The sequence below is a fragment of the Atractosteus spatula genome, chromosome 27, assembly GCF_055471065.1.
Source record: "Atractosteus spatula isolate fAtrSpa1 chromosome 27, fAtrSpa1.hap1, whole genome shotgun sequence".
NCBI lineage: Eukaryota > Metazoa > Chordata > Actinopteri > Semionotiformes > Lepisosteidae > Atractosteus > Atractosteus spatula.
In genome coordinates, this window is record NC_142732.1 from 13520335 (window position 1) to 13542666 (window position 22332).

General features: G+C 41.4%; 1 non-coding gene across 1 annotated transcript; it reads right to left on the bottom strand.

Annotated features, from left to right (window-relative positions):
* Window positions 1-10796: 10796 nt before the first annotated feature.
* Window positions 10797-10879, bottom strand: trnal-uag (transfer RNA leucine (anticodon UAG)). Its single transcript has one exon. It is a non-coding gene; the product is annotated as a tRNA-Leu (tRNA).
* Window positions 10880-22332: the final 11453 nt, after the last annotated feature.

A 22332-nucleotide genomic window follows, 5' to 3' on the forward strand; every position in this document is an offset into this window, starting at 1 on the left:
AGTGGCTTTCAAAATTAAATTATGCATGCAAACCTGTGAACTGGCCTGTGATACTGGCCATGTAATACCATGCATTATGGAATAATAGTTTGTTTTAAAGGATAGAGAAAGCACAGAAAACAGGCAGTTAGATTGATCAGATTAGTATGAAAAGCCATTTAGCAAAGAGGGAATGAGAAGAGTGACAAACTAGTATACTTTAGATCTTTTTTTCTGAACCAGGGAAAATCTGATCATGTTTCTCTATAACAATAATAAAAAACTTTATTTTATATATCACCTTTAAAAGTGGCATCTCAAAGCAATACAGTAGATGTAAAAACAGTTAAAAGGACCACAGATTACAAAGTAAATACCCAACACTGATTGTACCCATCTGTCATGCTAATAAAGCACCTTGAATTGAATTGAATTGAATTGAGGGGGGGGGAGGACGAGCAGTCAGGTGGCAGTTTGTGGTGGGGCAGTTCTCCAAGCGGTGCACGGCCAGCCGGAGGCCGCCAAGCAGTGATCTCGCCGCTGGAGGGCACCTACCACCCCCGGCGCAGCACCCCGTCCCTCATCTCCAAGGCCATCCACAGTGCTCAGAGTGCCTTACAGACTTCGGGTAGGGGCAAGCTTATCTCACCGTACTGGAAGTCAGCTCTGGCATGCTCGCCCCGACACCCGCGGCTCTGACAAGCCAAAGCGACGCCTGCCGCTGCCACCTCCGCTTCCCGCTCCGGTCAACCCACACACCCCGGACACCTCCCGCCCCGCCCACCGTGAGACTGATTCATTCCCCCTGCCCCACCAACTCTCGTCGGCCCAAGTCAAGGCAACCACCCACCTGCTGCAACCAGTCCAACCCCAGGATACAGTCCTCATGGACTGGGGCAAGGTACTGTAGAAGCGGTGTTTCACCCTCGCAGCCCCAAAGTGCACGGTGAGTGCCCTGGGGGTCCGGCTGCCTTGGTACCCGGCAGGACACCAGGCCTGGCAGGGTGATGGTCGAACCGGTGTCGACGAGGGCTTGGCAGGGTCTGCCCTCGATGAGGCAGGGAAGAAATAAACCTTCCCACGGCAGCAGGCGGGGTGAAGCGCTCTTTCTGGCTTTCCGGAGTGGGGATAGCATCGCTCAAGGGTGGCCTTCCCCCCTTTAGGCCGCCCCGCTCCTGTTTCCCGATGGCCTCTGGTGTCCCCGGGGCTCCAGCGCCCGGCACTCCCGTGCGATGTGCCCCCTCTCCCCACAGCGGTGGCAGATGACCAGCCGTCGTCGCTCCCCCAGCATTGCCGCGCTGGCCGTCACCTCCTCCCCATCTGATTCCCCGTGCACCCCTCCGTTGGTGCCCACCGGTCTCCTCGAATATGGCATCAGCCTGCTCAGCCAGAGCCAGGGCCTGCTCCAAGGGGACCGGAGAGGCCAGCATCAAGTGGCGCTACACCTCAGTCGGCGCCAGGGCCCAGAGGAACGCCTGGAGTGCTATCTCCCGGTGGGCCTCCTCCGGGAGAGTAGGGTAACCCTGGCGGGCTAAGTAGGCCACGTCTGCGGCTGTTACCTTCACTGTTACCTGAATACCTCTTTATTTAGAACTCACTCTTCCCCCTGCCAGTCTGGCTTCTTTTAATCCTTCTGTGCCCGGATTGCAGCGGGTAAGATGTTTTTCCAAGAAAAAAAGAGAAATTAAAAAAAGAGAAATTTCACCAGAGCCTCTTCTCGAGTCTAATTTTTAGTTTAGAAGGATTCAAGCAGGATTTTAGATGAAAGGCAGCGACCTTAATCAAGCCCAAATCATAATTGAACCCATTCAGAGCCTAAATTGCATTTTAGCGTTTAATTCTGAGCAGAAGACCCTCACACCTGAAGAAGGCTTGCATTTACCGTCTTACCGCTTTCTTTTTTACTGTCCTGGTGGTAGATTTCGAAGATCGTTTCGCCCGTGCTGTGTTTTCCTGAAGAACAGGCTACGAAGAAATATTTATAACTGAATGTAAAATTCAAAACGGCACTAATACCTTGTAATATGCTCTATAATCGCGTATTTCAGATGAAGCCTGCTGTATTTGCTTACCCTTCGCTCTTTGGAAGCTGGGGCGGCAGAAGCACCTCGTCTCTTCCACCTCGTCCAAAGGTCTTGGTCTCCATACTGTACTGTGGTGGCTGTAGTGCAGGCTCGCGGTTTTTTTTTTGTGATGGGAACTCACCCAATCCCTTGGTGTATTTATGCTATATTCTCATGTACGGCTAGAATGTGTTCATTGTCTTCCAATGAAAGGCAGGTTCCTTTTGCCGAAGTCGGGAGACATTAGAGGCTTGCCACACCCGGACTGTTAAACCAACGCATTAGGACGTCAAAGCCCATTGAGGAGCTGGGCGCAATAATTGTTTTGTTCCTTGATTTTCTGATCTGCATTAATTACAGAAATCAAGTTCCTGCTCTATGCAGACGACCTGGTCCTGCTGTCGCCCACAGAACAGAGGCTGCGGCAGAACCTGGCACTGCTGGGGCAGCACTGTCAGACCTGGGCGCTGACAGTCAATCTGGACAAGACCAGAGTTATGGTTTTCCAGAAAAAAAGCCAGACCTCAGGGAAACAGGTACAAATTCACACTTAACAACAACACATTAACACCTAACAACGGGTGCAGGGCCGAATTAGGCCAGTACCCACTATTGTTAAACAGAAAAGTATATAAAAGTATTGGCTTTAATATTAGCCGTACAGAACATTAAAGTGCCCCTTTCCATTCAGCGGGTGTCTGAGCCCCTGTGTCCTGTCTTCTGAAAGTCACTGTTGTGAATGTCTGTAGAGTGTATCTTATTTTTAGTAGTATATTTTTATATTATATTCCCTATTAATCAAACTTTAAGAGTATGTATCACCTTGTCCCCCCCTCCCGCCCCTCTCTGTGTACAGTAGAGCCTCCTGTCCTGGATGGTGGATCCCATACAGCTGTGTCTGGAGAGAATCCAGCCAGTACAGGAGGCTCTACTGTACACAGAGAGGGGCGGGAGGGGGGAACAAGCTGCACAGCCGTGTGGTTGAAGCTGATACCCTGGATTCTCTCCAGACACAGCTGTATGGGCTCCACCATCCAGAACAGGAGGCTCTTCTGTACACAGAGAGGGGCGGGAGGAGGGAACAAGCTGTCCAGCCGTGTGGAATGCAGAACCCTTTACAAAACCCTAAACAGACAATACACACTAGCCGAATATTTGACCGAGATATCCAGACACAGCTGGATGAGCTCCACCAGCCAGGACAGTCAAATAAGATACACTGCACAGACATTCACAACAGCGACATATCATAAAACTTTTGCACATATTGTTAAATTATTACTTGTTTTTCAGGAAGTTAATAAAACACTTGAATCACTTATCCAGTCTCTCGAAATAAAATTATTTTTCAAGCAATGCAACTAACGTCGGGCAATGTGTTTTTTTTAATCCAACATTGACAGATACATCTTAAATCTTGTCAGTCAGCTCTTTTTTCTCTATTTGAATTTTGGCGAATCAAACAACTTGGGATAACAAGTGGTCTCAAAGTCACCGAGCTCACAGAGCTTCAACAACAGATGACAACTTCCTTAGTCCTTCCTTAGTCTTCCTGAAATTGTCAGATTATGAGTGAATAAAAGCATTTTATTAAAAACACGTTGGCATTTGTTTGGGAGCTATTTTATGTATTTTCATATGTAAGATATAATGATGTGTTCCTGCTTACACATTGCACAACTTTAAAAGCTAGAAAAACAGGTTTCGATTCACATTATCTGGCAAGCCTTGTTTTGTCAAAGAACAGCACATACTTTGAAAAGACTGCAAATGTATTAGCAAGGGTTAATTGCACTATGGACCGCACAAAGACATTTAAAATTCTCTTCTTTAGGTGTGAGGACAGGAGTGGATCGCAGCAGGCATAATCAGCAAATAACAAGAAAACAAAGAAAACAGGGCAGGTGAGACGAGTATCCAGAGAGCGAGTGATCAGAAAAAGGAAACAATTGTTAAGCCCGGGTTTTCGACACAATTTTTTTTAACTTGCTAATGCATCAGACACATTTGCTGGCGTATTGTGTTTTAAATGAAATAGGAGTGTCTTTCCCTGGTATAAGCTCATTGGTATGGTGTAAGTTTTATCTGTACCATACTGTATACAGGTACAGACTTCAAGCTGCACCACTGTATCGCTTTGGGAAGGAGACGGACTATGGTCAAAATCACGAAAGTCTGATAAAGACAGTCTCACGTTTGTGGACAGTCTGTCCACAAACAAAACATTCCTGTTAGACAAAAGGAATGTAAAAAAAACAATTACTTTTTGTCAATGAAAACCGGTGTGTGTGTCTCTCTCTGCTGGATGTCTCTCTCTCTCTCTGCTGAATGAATAAAAGCATTTTATTAAAAACGCGTTTGCGTTTGTCTGGGTATTTACTTTGTAATCTGTGGTCCTTTTAACTGTTTTTACATCGACTGTATTGCTTTGAGATGCCACTTTTAAAGGTGATATGTAAAATAAAGTTTTTTTATTATTGTTATAGAGAAACATGATCAGATTTTCCCTGGTTCAGAAAAAAAGTCCTAAAGTATACTAGTTTGTCACTCTTCTCATTCCCTCTTTGCTAAATGGCTTTTCATACCAATCTGATCAATCTAACTGCCTGTTTTCTGTGCTTTCTCTATCCTTTAAAATAAACAATTATTCCACAATGCAGGGTATTACATGGCCAGTATCACAGGCCAGTTCACAGGTTTGCATGCATAATTTAATTTTGAAAGCCACTGAGACATCAGGTACTACTGTTGTATTTATGAAAAAGAAACAAAAAAAAAAGCATCCTAATAACTGTGACATCCTACTCCTTAGTTAATACAATTGATTATTTATAAACAGTTAACATTGTTAGCAAAATATTTTGAATTATATTTTACCCTGTTTTTTCTTTGGTTTTGTATTTAACTTATTATATAATAGTCAGATTTAATGTATATTTGAACAATGAAAATATATTTTTACAAGATGCGGGGGAAAGTGCAACAACTTATTACAGTGCTAAATTCAATATTATTGATTACTAATAGTTTATGCTAACACCTAACTTTCTTAATTAGATGTATTTAAAACAGTGAACTACTGTAAGTGTAATAAAACATTCAGAAATACAATCGAAAATAGTTTTGTGGTGTTTGTATAGATGAAACGTTTCTAAAATGTATAATGTAACAAAATTAATGACGATAAAAATCTGCAGAATTCACAGACGCCAGTGGAACAAACAAGTCTCCCAGATATCCAACTGTTGCCCATCACTCAAGAGAAGGAGGAGGGGTTGTACTTGCAGTGAATCGGTATAGATGGGAAAGCCAGAGCCAACCGCTACGCCACCCTCGTGTTTGGGGTGATCATTCTCAGTGCATAACAAGGAAGATTAATAAACATAAACATAATCTCACGGTTAAATAGTTAAGTCTAGTTATGTGTGAGTCTAGTCTCACAGAGCTTCAACAACAGATGACAACTTCTGAGTTAGATTAAGAATGAATAAAAGCATTTCATTAATAACGCGTTTGCGTTTGTCTGGGTGCTGACAAAGTAAAAAAAAATTACTTTTTGACAATGAAGAACTGTGTGTGTGTCTCTCTCTCTCTGCTGGCGTTTGTAATCGTTTTTATTTTTAAATACATTTTAGCAAAGTAATGTACCATAAAAGTATTGTGAGACATATTTGGGTTAACATGTTCAGTGTTCAGTGTGTGATAATTTGTTTGGTGCGAGTGAAGTTTTATTTAATCTCTGACACAGGGAAAAGTTTTATTTTTTCAAAGAAATGTTTGTTAAAAAAAAAAGTCATGGTTCTAGCTGGACTTGAACACCCAACACGTGATATACAAGTCAGGAACCTAACCCACAGCACCACTGGCAAGGTCACATGAGGAGTGTTGAAAAAGCCCTACAGAAACAGTATCAACAGACATTGTACAGCATGTACTATTCTTGTGTTGTGGTACATGAATATAATTATATCGTTATTAATTTCTTTAGATATGCGATTCCATATTATATTCCCTTTTAATCAAATTATAAAAGTATGCTTGTTGACTCCGGTATCACGTTAGTTAAAGACTTCGATGCTTAAAATGAGAAATGGAATACTGGTGTGTATTTTTTCTTTAAAGTACCGAGACCAGCCATATACTGTATGTTTATTTTCCAAAATTAATATCGTTTATGGCCTTCACACGCGTTACAGTATGCTCCTATTCTTTTTATGCTCAGTTACTAAGATTTCCCTTCAGTGGTAAAATTCCATATAAATATTAAATACTAAAACGGGCACAGTAAAGACATTTAAATCTTTCTACGACCGACCAACGCACCACGAGTGCCCCTGTCGGTCAACCAATCACGTACCACGGTATTTTGCGTCACGATGCACGAGGCCGTAGCCAATTACCCGCGGTACGTGTCTGTGCCGCGTTTTTGAATGGCTGCATCTGTGCATTCAATTATAAGTATTTCTTCGCAGCCTGTTCTTCAGGAAAACACAGCGCGGGCGAAACGATCTTCGAAATCAACCACCAGGATGGTAAAAAAGAAAGCGGTAAGACGGATGAAAAGAAAAGTTTATTTGAAGTCTGTTCCTCAACTGATGAATACAACTGTGTGACTTTATTTCTTACATGAATTATGTTATTTTGCCACAGGCTGTGGGTCTCTGCTCTCGGCCACTGGCCAGGGTGCCAACCTGTAGAAGCAGCACCTGTATGGAGACTTTTTGGCAGCAGCGGGAGCAGTACGACGCATTACTGGGGAGGATTGGGAGGTTAGAGACACTCCTGAAGATGCAGAAGAAGGAGACAGTATGTTCCAGCAGTCAAACGGTAGAGCAGCTGTCTCCCGATAAGTGCCTCTCCCCGCCCCGCAGGTTGCAATGCCTGGCGGAAGCTCTGGCCCCCACAGAGCACACACCGCCTCAGGACACTCAATCCTAGCCTCTCTGCTCACCATCGCGCAGGAATTGGCTGATGCTGTCCCTGCCGTATATCTCCCCTCAGGAAGCATCGTTTACAGAGTGGAATTCACAGACGCCAGTGGGACGAACAATTCTCCCAGATATCCAACTGTTGCCCATCACTCAAGAGAAAGAGGGGGGGTTGTACTTGCAGTGCATCGGTATAGATGGGAAAGCGAGAGCCGACCGCTACGTCGCCCTCGTGTTTCGAAATCTTGTGACTTTTGAAATTTACTGGGGGTGGACCACATCTGTAAATTTCGATGGGTCCAGAGGCAAAAGTGCCTTGTCTTGCAATCTCCGAGAAACTATTAGTAGCATGGTGAATCAGAGATTCTCAACACTTACTTTGTGCGACTGGAAAAGAATTAGTGATCGGATCAACAAAATGCTTCGAAGAAGGAGGCGCTCTTTTCCTCTAGTCTAACAGTCTGTCCAGAACCAAAACATTCCTGTTAAACAAGAGGAATGTAAAAAAAATTGGTATATGTGACAGAGTGCTTGTTATTTTTTCTTTCTTTCTGAATGTGAAATACTCCAATACTTCCCCCTACCCTTCTGGTATGTTTGAGAGAGTGTATGTGATACGAATGAAGTGTGAATGATACTTACCCTTTTGTTGTTTCCCAAAAATCACTGCAGTGTTTTCCCCATTTGGAGTATTGTATTGTTTTGTGTTGATCAAGATGGCCACCAGTCACCTTTCCTGTTTGTAGTATCACACAAATGATCTTAAAGGGAAAGGTGACTGGTGAGCCATCTATAAATAACTGATGTAAGGTTAGTTGTTTTGTTTAAGTGAATATATATCAGTTGCATGACTCTGTTAAAATTTATAAGTAATTTTGGGATGGTTAAATACTTTATTTTGATCAATCTGCCCATCTCTGTTAACAAAAATGTGAGCGAGTCCCTTTAAGAGGATGGTCCTTAGAAGAGGAGGGGCTATAAAAGGGACTGGGAGAGCTCAGTATGGGGGAGGGTGCCTTGGAGGAAAGGTGTGGAGAGTATTCCTGTGAGGGTTTTTTTTTTGTTATCCTTATTTTTTGGCAATAAATCCAGTTTTGTTTGCATTTGAAGGCTGCTGTGTGGAAGTTTCTTTTCTTTTGAATCAAACCTGGTCACTTGGCCGGTGACAGTACAAAAGTAAAAAAACAATTACTTTTTGACAATGAAAACCGGTGTGTGATGTGTCTCTCTCTCTGCTGGCGCGGGGGCGTGGTTGAGTGCTGTGCCAGCCATACAGAACATTAAAGTGTCCCTTTTCATTCAACGGGTGTCTGAGTTGCTGTGTTCCAATGTCACTGAGTTAAACCCAACATAAAACAAGAACTGGTCAATGCGATCTACAAATTCTGGGAGGAAGAACTGACCGAACAAAATTGCAACAATTTTATTAAAAGCATTTGATTAAAAACACGTTTGCATTTGTCTGGGTGCTGACAAAGTAAAAAACAATTACTTTTTGACAATGAAAAACTGTGTGTGTGTCTCTCTCTCTCCACTGGCGTTTGTAATCGTTTTTATTTTTAAATACATTTTAGCAAAGTCATGTACCATAAAAGTATGATAAACCATTAAAACTTTAGCTGGAGTTTAAATAAAGTCGATGTTTTCTCTTTTTGGCTAGACTTGACTATTAAGCCATGAGATAAACAATAGTTTGTCATTAAACAACGTTATGTTTATTTATCTTCCTTGTTATGCACAGTGAGAATGATAATGTAATGAGAATTAATTTAATCACAGAGTGCTCATCAATTGTGCTAGGAAGAAAACAGATAGGTGTTCTGAAAGGTCACAGATAAAGAAGACCCAAAAACTCAGATTTCCGGAGTTAAAAGCTGCCTTTATTTTCTTCTCCGTCACCACCTGCCAGCAAGCTCTCCCGCGACCCGACCAGAGAGAGACACACGACGAGCCCTGCAAATAAAGCACCTTGAATTTAATTGAATTGAGAGAGAGAGAGGGGGGAGGGCAAGCGAGGGAGAGAGAGGGCGAGCGAGCAAACAAGCAAGAGAGAGAGAAACACCCAGGGGTGCAGAACCAGGGAACTATTTACATATTAAAACTATTTCCCAAATTGAATATCTGCTTTTCTATATTTATTGTCAATTAATTGTCCATAACATTGCTATTCTATTTTTTCAAAGAAATATTTGTTAAAAGAAAAGTCATAGCACCACTGGATTTGAACACACAACTTCTGGTTTAGTAGTGGGGCACCTAGAACACACGACCATATGAGGAGAGGTGAAACAGCCTTACACAAATAGTATCAACAGACATTGTACAGCGTGTACTATTCTTGTGTTGCGGTACATGAATATAATTATATCGTTATTAATTTCTTTAGATACGCGATTCCATATTATATTCCCTATTAATCAAATTCTAAAAATATGCTTGTTGTCTCCGGTATCGAGCGTATTCGCAGAAAAGCTTAAAACTACCACTTTTTATACACGTTATTCCACATGTTAGTTAAAGACTTCGATGCTTAAAATGTTTAGGGAGAAATGGAATACTGGTGTGTATTTTTTCTTTAAAGTACCGAGACCAGCCATATACTGTATGTTTATGTTCCAAAATTAATATCGTTTATGGCCTTCACACGCTTTACAGTATGCTCCTATTCTTTTTATGCTCAGCTACTAAGATTTCCCTTCAGTGGTAAAATTCCATATAAATATTCAATACTTAAACAGGCACAGTAAAGACATTAAATATACGTATACATACTGTATACAGTACAGTTTGCATACAGTAATATGTTTATGTTCCTAAATCAATATCTTTTATGAGCATGTGAAAGGCATGGTGAATCGGAGATTCTCAAAAATTACTGTACTTTGCATGATTGGAAACAAATGCGTGATTGTGAAATGCTGTGGTGTTACTTTTACAAAGACGGTCAATAAAAAAAAGAATGTGGACCAGGGCAATACTTTGAGTTTACAGTTTGTCCAAGGTCATTCATTATTAATACTATTAGTAATATCTTCAGTAAAGACTTTGATGGAGACAGCTCAAACATGAGAGGTTGTGCTTTATTAGCTCCACCTTGCGGAAATTCTGGATACTATTATTTAACTTGCGGTACCACGTGGTATCATGCGGCACTATGCGAGAATTTACGGTATTAATACAGTAACTTGCGGTACACTGCGTCAAGCGCACCACAAAATAATGCGGTATCGCCCGCTTGTTTTGAATGGCTGCATCTGTATTATTCTGCATCCACGAACGACATTTCGCACCTGGAAGCAGAAAATGACTCTCTATGCGTCCGCATGTCTTGTGGCCTACTCCTAGCCTTTGAAAACTCAATTAATAAAGCTGAAAGAACCGACTCCATAGGTCTACCTAGTGGACGAGGACGAGCAGTGGCGATAGCAGAGAAGGAGTGAGGATGGTGCAGATGGAAACTCATTTTTACGCGCTCCTCTGGAAGGAATGCAAATAAAAGCCTAAACCCGAAAACAGTAGTGGCCGAAAGAGGAAATACCTCCTAGTGGCACACTAGTGCTCCTCGTTAGTATAGTGGTGAGTATCCCTGCCTGTCTTGTGAGAGACCAGGGTTTGATTCCCCGACGTGGAAACTATGTAGCTTTTGTCCAATCAGATTCCAATGTGTGGGATCTTACGTAATTTCCCTTCTCCGTCATTTTCTGAGCCCTATTCCAAAGGGGCATCCTGTCCACTCCACAATGCTTTTCGAAAACCTTCCTGTGTGTTTGATTAGTGTTGATTTGTTTCGAAAAAGCTCGAAGAAAGGAAGACTGATCTAGCTCTATATCAGGAGTGGGATTTCAACCCACACCTCCAGGGAAGACTGCAACCTAAAAGCAGCGCCTTACACCACTCGGCCATCCTGACATGTGCCGCTGGCCCCAACCGGTCCGATGAGCCACCGCGATCCTACTGCGTTCCTCGATCATTGCACTGTTATTAAATTTACATGGAGTGACAGCAGTACTGAAATCTTTGAAAAATCTGTCGGCTTTCATGACCCGTTTACTTTGTGGAGTGAATGTTGCACACTTGCGAGAAAACGTTTGTGAACCCTTTGGAATGATCTGGATTTCTACATGAATGACTCCTAAAATGTGATCTGATCTTCATCAGAGGCATAATAATCAATAAAGACAGTCTTATTTAACAAACAACACACACGACATTTTACATTGTCAATTCAATTCAATTCAATTCAATGTATTTCTATATAGCGCCTTTCACAACAAGGTTGTCCCAAGGCACTTAACAGTGCAAGTTGTTAAGAGCCTTGTGTCTAATATGACGCCTAGGTTACGTGCTGTGTCTTTGAGGCAAATTTTTAAATCCTCTGAGTTAAGTGCTGAAGTGACTTTAAAGTAGTCCTATCAGTATTGTTGCCTCCAATCAACAGATCCTCAGTTTTATCAGAGCTGAGTAACAAAAAGTTTTCACGCATCCAAGTCTTTCCTTCATTAATGCATTTAACTAAAGTGATAATAGAAGAGTTGTTGTTTGGTGTAAACGAAATGTATATTTGAGTGTCATCGGCATATGAATGAAAGTTCATATTATGTTTTCGTATTATCCTACCTAGCAGCAGCATGTAGAGAGAGAGCAATATTGGTCCCGGCACTGATCCCTCTGGTACCCCAAACTGAACTGGTGACGTTGATGAAGCAGTACAATTATTAGATATTTGAACATAATGAAAACGATTAGTTAAATATGAAGTAAACCACTTAAGGACGGTTTCAGATAAGCCAACCTCAAACTCAAGCCTGTGTAACAAAACAGAGTGGTCAACCGTGTCAAAGGCAGCACTAAGATCTAGAAGCACAAGCACTGTTGCATTCCCCGCATCAGTAGCTAACAGAATATCATTTACGACTCTTGTTAATACAGTTTCAGTGCTGTGGCCTGGGCAGAAACCAGACTGAAATTTCTCAAGTATATTATTTGAATCCAGATACGATTGAAGTTGGGTCACAACTATTCTCTCAAGACTTTTAGATTGAAATGGGACGTTTGAGACAGGCCTGTAGTTGTTAAGAACTTGTGGATCCAAATTTGACTTCTTAAGGAGCGGTCTAACAACCGCTACCTTAAATCGATCAGGTACAATGCCTGACACAAGGGATGCATTCATCATACTAATTATAGGTCCTGCCAGTCCTTCGAGGGAATCGTTGACTAGCTGAGTGGGGATGGGATCTAGCAAAAAGGTGGTTGACTTTGTCTTAATAATTAATTTCTGGAGTTCTTGTTCATCGTCTTTATCTTTATTGAACAAGTACAGTATCTTTATTGAACGGATGGTTTAAACAATCAAGGTCATTGATGGAAAAATATGTGAACCCCTCGGATAATGACATCTTGAAAGGAGGGTAATTGGAGTCGGTTATTCCAATCGATGAGTCAGCTGCTGAGTCAATTCAGGTGTGGGTTTGACCTGCCCTGCCTCAATAAAAATCACACAATCCTGGATAGCTGCTCTTCACATCAGAATTCTGTTGACGTACAATATGGCCCGATCAAAAGAGATTTCAGAGGACCCCGGAAGAAGAGTTGTTGAAGCTCATAAGACTGGAAAGGGTTACGAAAGGTTTTCTAAAGACTTGGGCCTCCATCAGTCCACAGTCAGGTAGATGTCAGCACCGTTGCTACTCTCCCTAGGGGTGGGTGTCCTACAAAGATCAGTGCAAGGACACGCTGTACAGTCCTCAAACAGATGACAGAGAACCCCATGACAGCTAAGGATCTGCAGGCATCTCTTGCACGTGGTAACGTCTGTGTTCATGAGTCCACCATAAGAAAAAATCTGAACAGGAGTGGTGATCATGGGAGGTCACCACGGAGGAAACCACTGCTCCCCCCCAAAAATAAAACACCACTGCCCCTCTCAAGTTTGCTAAAGACCACATGGATGTTCCACAGCAACTCCTGGAACAATGTTCTGTGTACAGATGTGACAAAAGTTGAACTTGTTGGTAAATGTGCACAGCGTTATGTTTGGAGATAACAAAACACTGCATACCAACTCCAAAACCTCATCCCAACTGTGAAGCATGACGGAGGCTGTATGGCTTGCAATCATCAAGGGACCGATGAATTCCAAGTTGTATCAGGAAATTCTACAGCAGAATGTCAGGGTGTCTGTCTGTGATCTAAAACTCGAAAGACGCTGGGTCATGCAACATGACAAAAACAAAGGAGTACATCAACAACAGATTGACTGAAACAGAAGAAATTCTGTATTTTGGGATGGCCAAGTAAGAGTCCTGACCCCAATCCCATTGAAGTGCTGTGGTGTGATCTGAAGCAGGCCGTTCAGCGCAAGACATCCCAAAAAGATACATGAACTGAAACAGTTTTGCATAGAGGAATAGGCCAAAATACCTCCCAACCGCTGCTCAGGTCTGATCAGCCGCTACAGAAAGTGTGGATTGAGGTTTTTGTCAATAAAGGAGGTTCCACTAGCTCCTTAATATAAGGGTTCACATACTTTTTCCATCAATGACCTTGATTGTTGAAACCATTTGTTCAGTAAAGAAACAGCAATGTAAAATGTTGGGCATGTATTGTTTGTTAAATCAGACTATCTTTCTTAATTATTATGACTTAAATGTAGATAAAGATTAGATCACATGTTAGGAGCCATTCATGCAGAAACCCACATCATTCCCGAGGGTTGTTTACAAAGGTTTTTCTCACAACTATATGTGAGAAAAAGGTGAGATACTCACTGAGGAAGGTGGGATTGTACCTTTGCAAATGGCAAGGACATTTGTACACTCATAATGGGACAGGAGCACCCTAGAGAGAACTCAAGCCCACAATCCCTGGCTTAAAAGGCCAGTGCCTTATCCATTAGGCCACTGAAGCATGCTGGCTAGGGTCGATCACGCTGATGAAAAGACAGTTTATTTTTTTTCTTTGCTATTTTACAGCGATCCGCGAAATTAGGGAAGCTAGGCAGCAGAAGGATCGGCATCCAATCACGGTGGTACACACACACACGCTCTCACTCATCTGAGCTACAGGGTAACCAAGATGATCTCAGATGCGCCCAGCTGCTACGGAGCATATTGAATTGATCGACGGTGAATTGTCTCTCAGACAGGCTTTTCACCTCTGAGCTCCCTGACTGACAGTGATCAGCTAGGTAGTGAAACAGTCAGCTGCTTCTAAGCCTTAAACAGCTGCATCTGAGCGCTTCCACAGAGAGATGATTTGAAAGCCGAACATCGCCCATTCGGGACACCTTACCATCACTAGTTTAAGAGACTCTTAAGGTCTTGCAGAGGTGCCTGTCTAATAGCATGCGCTTTGCAAGGTATAGGTGTTTAGGCTGAGGTGGAATGCCTGTTATCAAAGTCTTTTTCTAAAGGGGCCTCGCACTCTTTTCCAAGCAGAGGACCCCATCCCCACTGAGCGTCACGATGTAGTCATGTCCTAGGACATCACCTGTTAGTCTCCATTTGTCTGCCACCAACACTTCAGGTTATGGGGTCACAACCGCACCCCGGAACAGAGGAGCCATTGGCGTTCTCGCTGTACAGACTGCTCTGAAGGCGGGGCGCTTGAATCTCGCTGTTGGAGGCCGTCTGAAACTGACCCAAGCCTTTCCCTTGAATTAAATGTAAATAAGAAATTAACCCCAGATGCACATGGAATCAATCACGTGTTTCCTTTGAGCCGTTTCAAAGACTGCTCAAGAGTTTACCTTGCACAGATGCGCAAAGATTAATGATGGGGGTGCACGCTTCAAGGCACCTTACAACTGTAGGGACTGATTAGAGACAATTCGTTGCGTGTGTTCGTTTCCATATATGCCCCATGTTGCAGTGGTAGGATGAAGTCAAATACTGCTTGGACACGTAATGGCATTCTATTCAACTGTAGGACTTGAGGGTTTTTTGTGCTTTGTTCTGTTTTCGTTGACATCGCATTCGTAAGAGCGTAAAAAAAAGGCAATTCCAGCATCTAACACTAATAAAAGGCTATTCCAACTGCAGTACTGCGCAGCTTCTAAATTCCTTGCATACAATTCTCCGTTATTATTACGTCCTTCATTTTGTCTAACAAAGTTCCCTTTTCCTGACCGGACGGGGAGACTTTATCATTCCAACTTGAAGCCACCATTAAGTCCTGCGAGGCACGTTTGTCAAAGTTTTTTTTGTTGTTGTTGTTAAACAGAAAGCGACTTTGAAAAAGGTTTCCGCCGCCGCCCAGCACTCTATGTTAGACTGTATCAAGAATGCAGTGGTGGCAGCTGTGGTATACTCTGCAGGCGTGGCTGAGTGGTTAGGGTGACAGGCTAAAAGGCTGTTGGGGTCTCCCCACAAAGCTTCAGGTCTTGCTGACTATGGTGTCATCATGTGCCTGCGCAACAAAGGAAAAGCACCTGTTTTGCTTTTCCTGCTACTTTTAAAACACTAAATCACTTGGACCTGCTACCTTAGGCATATATTATTCTGTGTCCACCAATGACATTTCGCACCTGGGAGCAGATAATGACTCTCTATGCGTTTGCATGTCTTTTGCCCTACTCCTAGCTTTTGAAAACCCAATTAATAAAGCTGAAAGAACCGACTCCATAGGTCTTCCTAGCGCACGAGAACGAGCAGTGGCGATAGCAGAGGAGGAGTGAGAATGGCGCAGATGGAAACTCATTTTTACGCGCTCCTCTGGAAGGAATGCAAATAAAAGCCGAAACCCGAAAACAGTAGTGGCCGTAAGAGGAAATACCTCCGAGCGGCATGCCAGTGCTCCTTGTTAGTATAGTGGTGAGTATTCCTGCCTGTCACGTGAGAGAATGGTGTTTGATTCCATGACGGGGAGACGACATACCTTTTGTCCAATCAGATTCCAAAGTGTGGGATCTTACGTAATTTCCCTTCTCCGTCATTTTCTGAGCCCTATTCCAAAGGGGCATCCTGTCCACTCCTCAATGCTTTTCGAAAACATTCCTGTGTGTTTGATTAGTGTTGATTTGTTTCAAAAAAGTTCAGAAAAAGGAAGACCAACTAGCTCGTTGTCAGGAGTGGGATTTGCACCCACGTCTGCAGGGGAGACTGCTACCTAAACACAGCACCTTAGACCACTCAGCCATCCTGACGTGTGCCACTAACCCCAACCGGTCTGATAAACCACCGCGATCCCACTCTGTTCCTCGATCATCGGACTGTTATTAAAGTTACATGGAGTGACATCAGTACTGAAATCTTTGAAAAATCTGTCGGCTTTCATGACCCGTTTACTTTGTGGAGTGAATGTTGCACACTTGCGAGAAAACATTTGTGAACCCTTTGGAATGATCTGGATTTCGACATGAATGGCTCCTAAAATGTGATCTGATCTTCATGTGAGGCATAATAATCAATAAAGACAGTCTTATTTAACAAACAACACACACGACATTTTACACTATCAATTCAATTCAATTCAATGTATTTCTATATAGTGCCTTTCACAACAAGGATGTCCCAAGGCAGTGGCTATAAAAAGGTGGGTAGTGTGGCTTAGTTGGTTAAAATGCCTGTTTAGTAAATAGGAGCTCCTGGGTCCGAATCTCAGCAGTGGCTGTTTTTTTCTGTCTTCTCGAGCAGAACTGGTCATTATGGACAATCGCCTACGGCTAGCCTTAATTAAATGCAAGTATTCATTTCCTGTCTTAAGCGACTTGTTTTTCTTAAAATGGATGCAACTTGCAAAAGATGAAATACAAACCTTGCTAATCAGCGCTCGTGGCTGGCAAACAAAGTCAGCAATGTTTTTTCATTAACCTTAACCTTGCAAATGGAGAAGAGTTAAACGATTGAGTCCATGCAGCTTAATCGGTCCGCACATCGGGTTCTTAACTGAAAGGGTGGTAAATCGAGCTCACCCCAGTCCTTGATCTTTTAAAGAGGATAAAAAATTGAACCTAGCCGCCACATCACATACATTCTGTTCAATGATCTAAAGGTAACATCTATCCTCGCTCCAGAGTATCCTCGCTCCAGAGTAAATCACACGTTGAGAACATTTTTTTTCACTTTACCGTGAGTCGGGCTCGGCTGCAAAGAGGCGAGAGCAGAGCAATGAGGTCACAGGGACAGGGTAGTCACACGCTGGCGGTTTGAACACGCAGAAGATCACTGAGGAATGTAGATGGACCCTCTGTGCACCATCGGTCCGCACTCTGGACTCTGAATCCTCAAATCCGAGTTTAGGTCTCGGTGGAACCCGAGCTGCAGTTCCTTCTTAAAACATAATCTGGTGAGCGTTTCTAGCTTTTATGATGACAGAGTCAAGTTCAGGTACTTTGTTTGATGGAGGAAGCTTATTTCGGACTCTGTGATCTGCTTGACCGGAAAGGTCTGCTGTACTACTACAAGAGAGAAGTAGAGTCTGGAAGAAGTGACAATTTTATGATGCTTTGGAAGAATTCTATTTTTCTTTGAAATCAAAATGAATCAGAATATCAGTGCAAAGGACAAACTCTTGGTTTGGTTTAAAGATATATGGTTTTAAAACAGACAAAATGTAGAAAACAGGTGTTTCTCACTTTTGGAAAAAAATGGACCGGGGTAATATTGTGCTAGTAGCAGTGCTGAGCTCACTGTATTACAGTCCAGTAGTATAACACCAGACCCAGTGGTGCAATAGATAATGCGTTTGACTACGGATTAGGAGATTGTAGGTTTGACTCCTGCCTGGCTCCTGTTGCTTTTAAACGCATCTGGCTACTCACTACGTAGCCTGTACTACTTACTGTATTGTAATCGTATCCAGTAAGAGATTTCCTTCATGTAAATAAACTGCACCTGACAGCTTTAGAAAAACACCTGAGCTCAGTACGGTGCTGAGAGCTCAGCGTTGCTGTCGTTCTAATTAGCACGCACTGCATCAGCTATGAACCCGAACTTTTCAATTATTCCGATCGGTAAATCAACACGTACAGATGCAGCCATTCAAAACAAGCAGGCAATACCGCATTATTTTGTGGTGCTCTGGACGCAGCCTACCGCGAGTTACCATAAAATCTCGTATAGTACCTCATAATACTACGTGGTACCGCAAGTAAAATAATAGTATCAGGAATTTCCGCAAGGTGGAGATAATAAAGCTCAACCTCTCATGTTTGAGCTGTCGCCATCAACGTCTTTAACGAAGATATTACTAATAGTATTAATAATGAATGACCTTGGACAAGCTGTAAACTCAAAGTATTGCCCTGGTCCACATTCTTTTTTTCATTGACCGTCTTTGTAAAAGTAACACCACAGCATTTTGCAATCACGCATTTGTTTCCAATCATGCAAAGTACAGTAATTTTTGAGAATCTCCGATTCACTATGCCTTTCACATGCTCATAAAAGAGATTGATTTAGGAACATAAACATATTACTGTATGCAAACTGTACTGTATACAGTATGTATATGTATATTTAATGTCTTTACTGTGCCCGTTTAAGTATTGAATATTTATATGGAATTTTACCACTGAAGGGAAATCTTAGTAGCTGAGCATAAAAAGAATAGGAGCATACTGTAACGTGTGTGAAGGCCATAAAGGATATTAATTTTGGAACATAAACATACAGTATATGGCTGTTCTCGGTACTTTAAAGAAAAAATACACACCAGTATTCCATTTCTCCCTAAACATTTTAAGCATCGAAGTCTTTAACTAACGTGATACCGGAGGCAACAAGCATACTTTTAGAATTTGATTAAAAGGGAATATAATATGGAATCGCGTATCTAAAGAACTTAATTACGATATAATTAAATTCATGTACCGCAACACAAGAATAGTACACGCTGGACGATGGCTGTTGATAATGTTTCTGTAGGGCTTTTTCAACACTCCTCACATGACCTTGTCAGTGGCACTGTGGGTTAGCTTCCTGACTCCCACATTACAAGTTGGGTGTTCAAATCCAGCTGGAGCCGTGACTTCTCTTTTTTTAACAAACATTTCTTTGAAAAAATAAAATAGGGTTAGTGTTGGGGTTACTGTCAAACTAAATCAACAATTGATTTAAGGACGATCTGTCAAAGTGCAATGAAATACAATATTGTTGTTGTTGTTATTGTTGTTTTTATCCTGTAAAGCGTTTTGAGAAGCCACCTTTAAAGGCACTATATAAAAGCGCTGATTCTTATGGAATGTGTTTTCTTTGTTCTTTTTTTTCGGCATGGAATAAACCTATTACTTGATTCTTATGGATGCCCGGTTCCGCCGGGAATTCAAAAAAAAACCCCATGGAATCGCATATCTAAGGAAATAGCAGTATAACCTTATTCATGCACAAACAGTGGCATGTTACATTATTAATTTGGGTGTATCCTCTTGCCAGAAAGCTCTAAATTGCATTTTGACTTTGTTTAAATTACAACCCATAAATAAAGCTGATACTGTTTAGACTTTTAATTATTTAAAACTGTATTACAGCAGCACAATGCACAATGCAACGTAAATCGCTATCTTTGTCTTCTGCGTAATAATGCTCACCTCTCTGTCCAGCAAATTAACAATAGTAATAATAATGAACTTTATTGTATATGGCGCCTTTAAGGCGGCTCCTCAAAGCGCTTTACAGGATAAAAACAATAACAACAATACTGTTAGGCTGGGCAAACAATTTTTATTTTTTTTAAAAAGAAATACAAAATGAGATATAATGATGTGTTCCCACTTAGACATTAACGAAGAGCATAACGAAGGTCATAAAGGTCATAAACGATATTAATTTTGGAACATCAACATATTATGTAAACTGTATGTTGCTGTTATTGGTATTTTAAAGAAAAAATACTGTAAAATCTTGGGTTCGGCACAATGTTTCAGGCATTCATGTGAAGGACAACAGAGCTTTCACTGGCCGATTATCAAACTTTATTGATAAAACAAAAACAAAAACTATCCGACCAAGCCAGAAGAAGACAAAAAGAATAACAGAAACAGCGCGAGCCTGCATTCTCACCTCAGCCGTCCACACCACACTTTTCCCTGGGTCAGAGATTAAATAAAACTTCACTCGCACCAAACAAATTACCACACACTGAACACTGAACATGTTAACCCAAATATGTCTCACAATACTTTTATGGTACATTACTTTGCTAAAATGTATTTAAAAATAAAAACAATTACAAATGCCAGCAGAGAGAGAGACACACACACAGTTCTTCATTGTCAAAAAGTAATTGTTTTTTACTTTGTCAGCACCCAGACAAACACAAACGCATTATTAATTAAATGCGTTTATTCATTCTTAAACGAACTCACAAGTTGTCATCTGCTGTTGAAGCTCTGTGAGACTAGACTCACACATGGCTAGACTTGACTATTTAACCATGAGATTATGTTTATGTTTATTAATCTTCCTTGTTATGCACTGAGAATGATAAGCACCCCAAACACGAGAGCGGCGTAGCAGTTGGCTCTGGCTTTCCCATCTATACCGATGCACTGCAAGTACAACCCCCCTCTCTGCGGGAGTGCTGGCTGTGATGAATTAAACCGGTTTCACAGGTATTTTCAAAGTAGAAGGGGGCGAGATTTCCAGCGAAAGACATGTCCCCCCCCTCCAAAGCCCAGTAAGTACAGTTACTTTTTGACAGAGGGCAAAAAACTCTCTCTCGCTTGCGCTCCCCCCTGTGTATTGTCTGTTTAGGGCAAGCGAGAGAGAGAGAGAGAGAGAGAGAGAGGGGGTGGGCGAGATAATGTGAATCGAAACCTGTTTTTCTAGCTTTTAAAGTCGTGCAATGTGTAAGCAGGAACACATCATTATATCTTACATATGAAAATACATAAAATAGCTCCCAAACAAATGCAAACGTGTTTTTAATAAAATGCTTTTATTCACTCATAATCTGACAATTTCAGGAAGACTAAGGAAGGACTAAGGAAATTGTCATCTGTTGTTGAAGCTCTGTGAGCTCGGTGACTTTGAGACCACTTGTTATCCCAAGTTGTTTGAATCGCCACAATTCAAATAGAGAAAAAAGAGCTGACTGAAAAGATTTAAAATGTGGCTGTCAATGTTGGGTTAAAAAAAACACGTTGCCTGACGTTAGTTGCATTGCTTGAAAAATAATTTTATTTCGAGAGACTGGATAAGTAATTCAAGTGTTTTTTTAACTTCCTGAAAAACAAGTAATAATTTAACAATATGTGCAAAAGTTTTATGATGTGTCGCTGTTGTGAATGTCTGTGGAGTGTATCTTATTTGCCTGTCCTGGCTGTGCTCTCTCGCTCGCCCTCCCCTTCCCCCTCCCCTCTCTTTCTCAATTCAATTCAATTCAAGGTGCTTTATTAGCATGGCAGATGGGTACAATCAGTGTTGGGTATTTATTTTGTAATCTGTGGTCCTTTTAACTGTTTTTACATCTACTGTATTGCTTTGAGATGCCACTTTTAAAGGTGATATGTAAAATAAAGTTTTTTTTATTATTGTTATAGAGAAACATGATCAGATTTTCCCTGGTTCAGAAAAAAAGATCTAAAGTATACTAGTTTGTCACTCTTCTCATTCCCTCTTTGCTAAATGGCTTTTCATACTAATCTGATCAATCTAACTGCCTGTTTTCTGTGCTTTCTCTATCCTTTAAAATAAACTATTATTCCACAATGCAGGGTATTACATGGCCAGTATCACAGGTCAGTTCACAGGTTTGCATGCATAATTTAATTTTGAAAGCCACTGAGACATCAGGTACTACTGTTGTATTTATGAAAAAGAAACAAAACAAAAAGTATACTAATAACTGTGCCATCCTACTCCTTAGTTAATACAATTGATTATTTATAAACAGTTAACATTGTTAGCAAAATATTTTGAATTATATTTTACCGTTTTTTCTTTGGTTTTGTATTTAACTTATTATATGATAGTCAGATTTAATGTATATTTGAACAATGAAATATATTTTTACAAGATGCGGGGGAAAGTGCAACAACTTATTACAGTGCTAAATTCAATATTATTGATTACTAATAGTTTATGCTAACACCTAACTTTCTTAATTAGATGTATTTAAAACAGTGAACTACTGTAAGTGTAACATAACATTCAGAAATACAATCGAAAATAGTTTTGTGGTGTTTGTATAGATGAAACGTTTCTAAAATGTATAATGTAACAAAATTAATGACGATAAAAATCTGCGGAATTCACAGACGCCAGTGGAACGAACAATTCTCCCAGATATCCAACTGTTGCCCATCACTCAAGAGAAGGAGGGGGGGTTGTACTTGCAGTGAATCGGTATAGATGGGAAAGTCAGAGCCGACCGCTACGTTGCCCTCGTGTTTGGGGTGCTTATCATTCTCAGTGCATAAC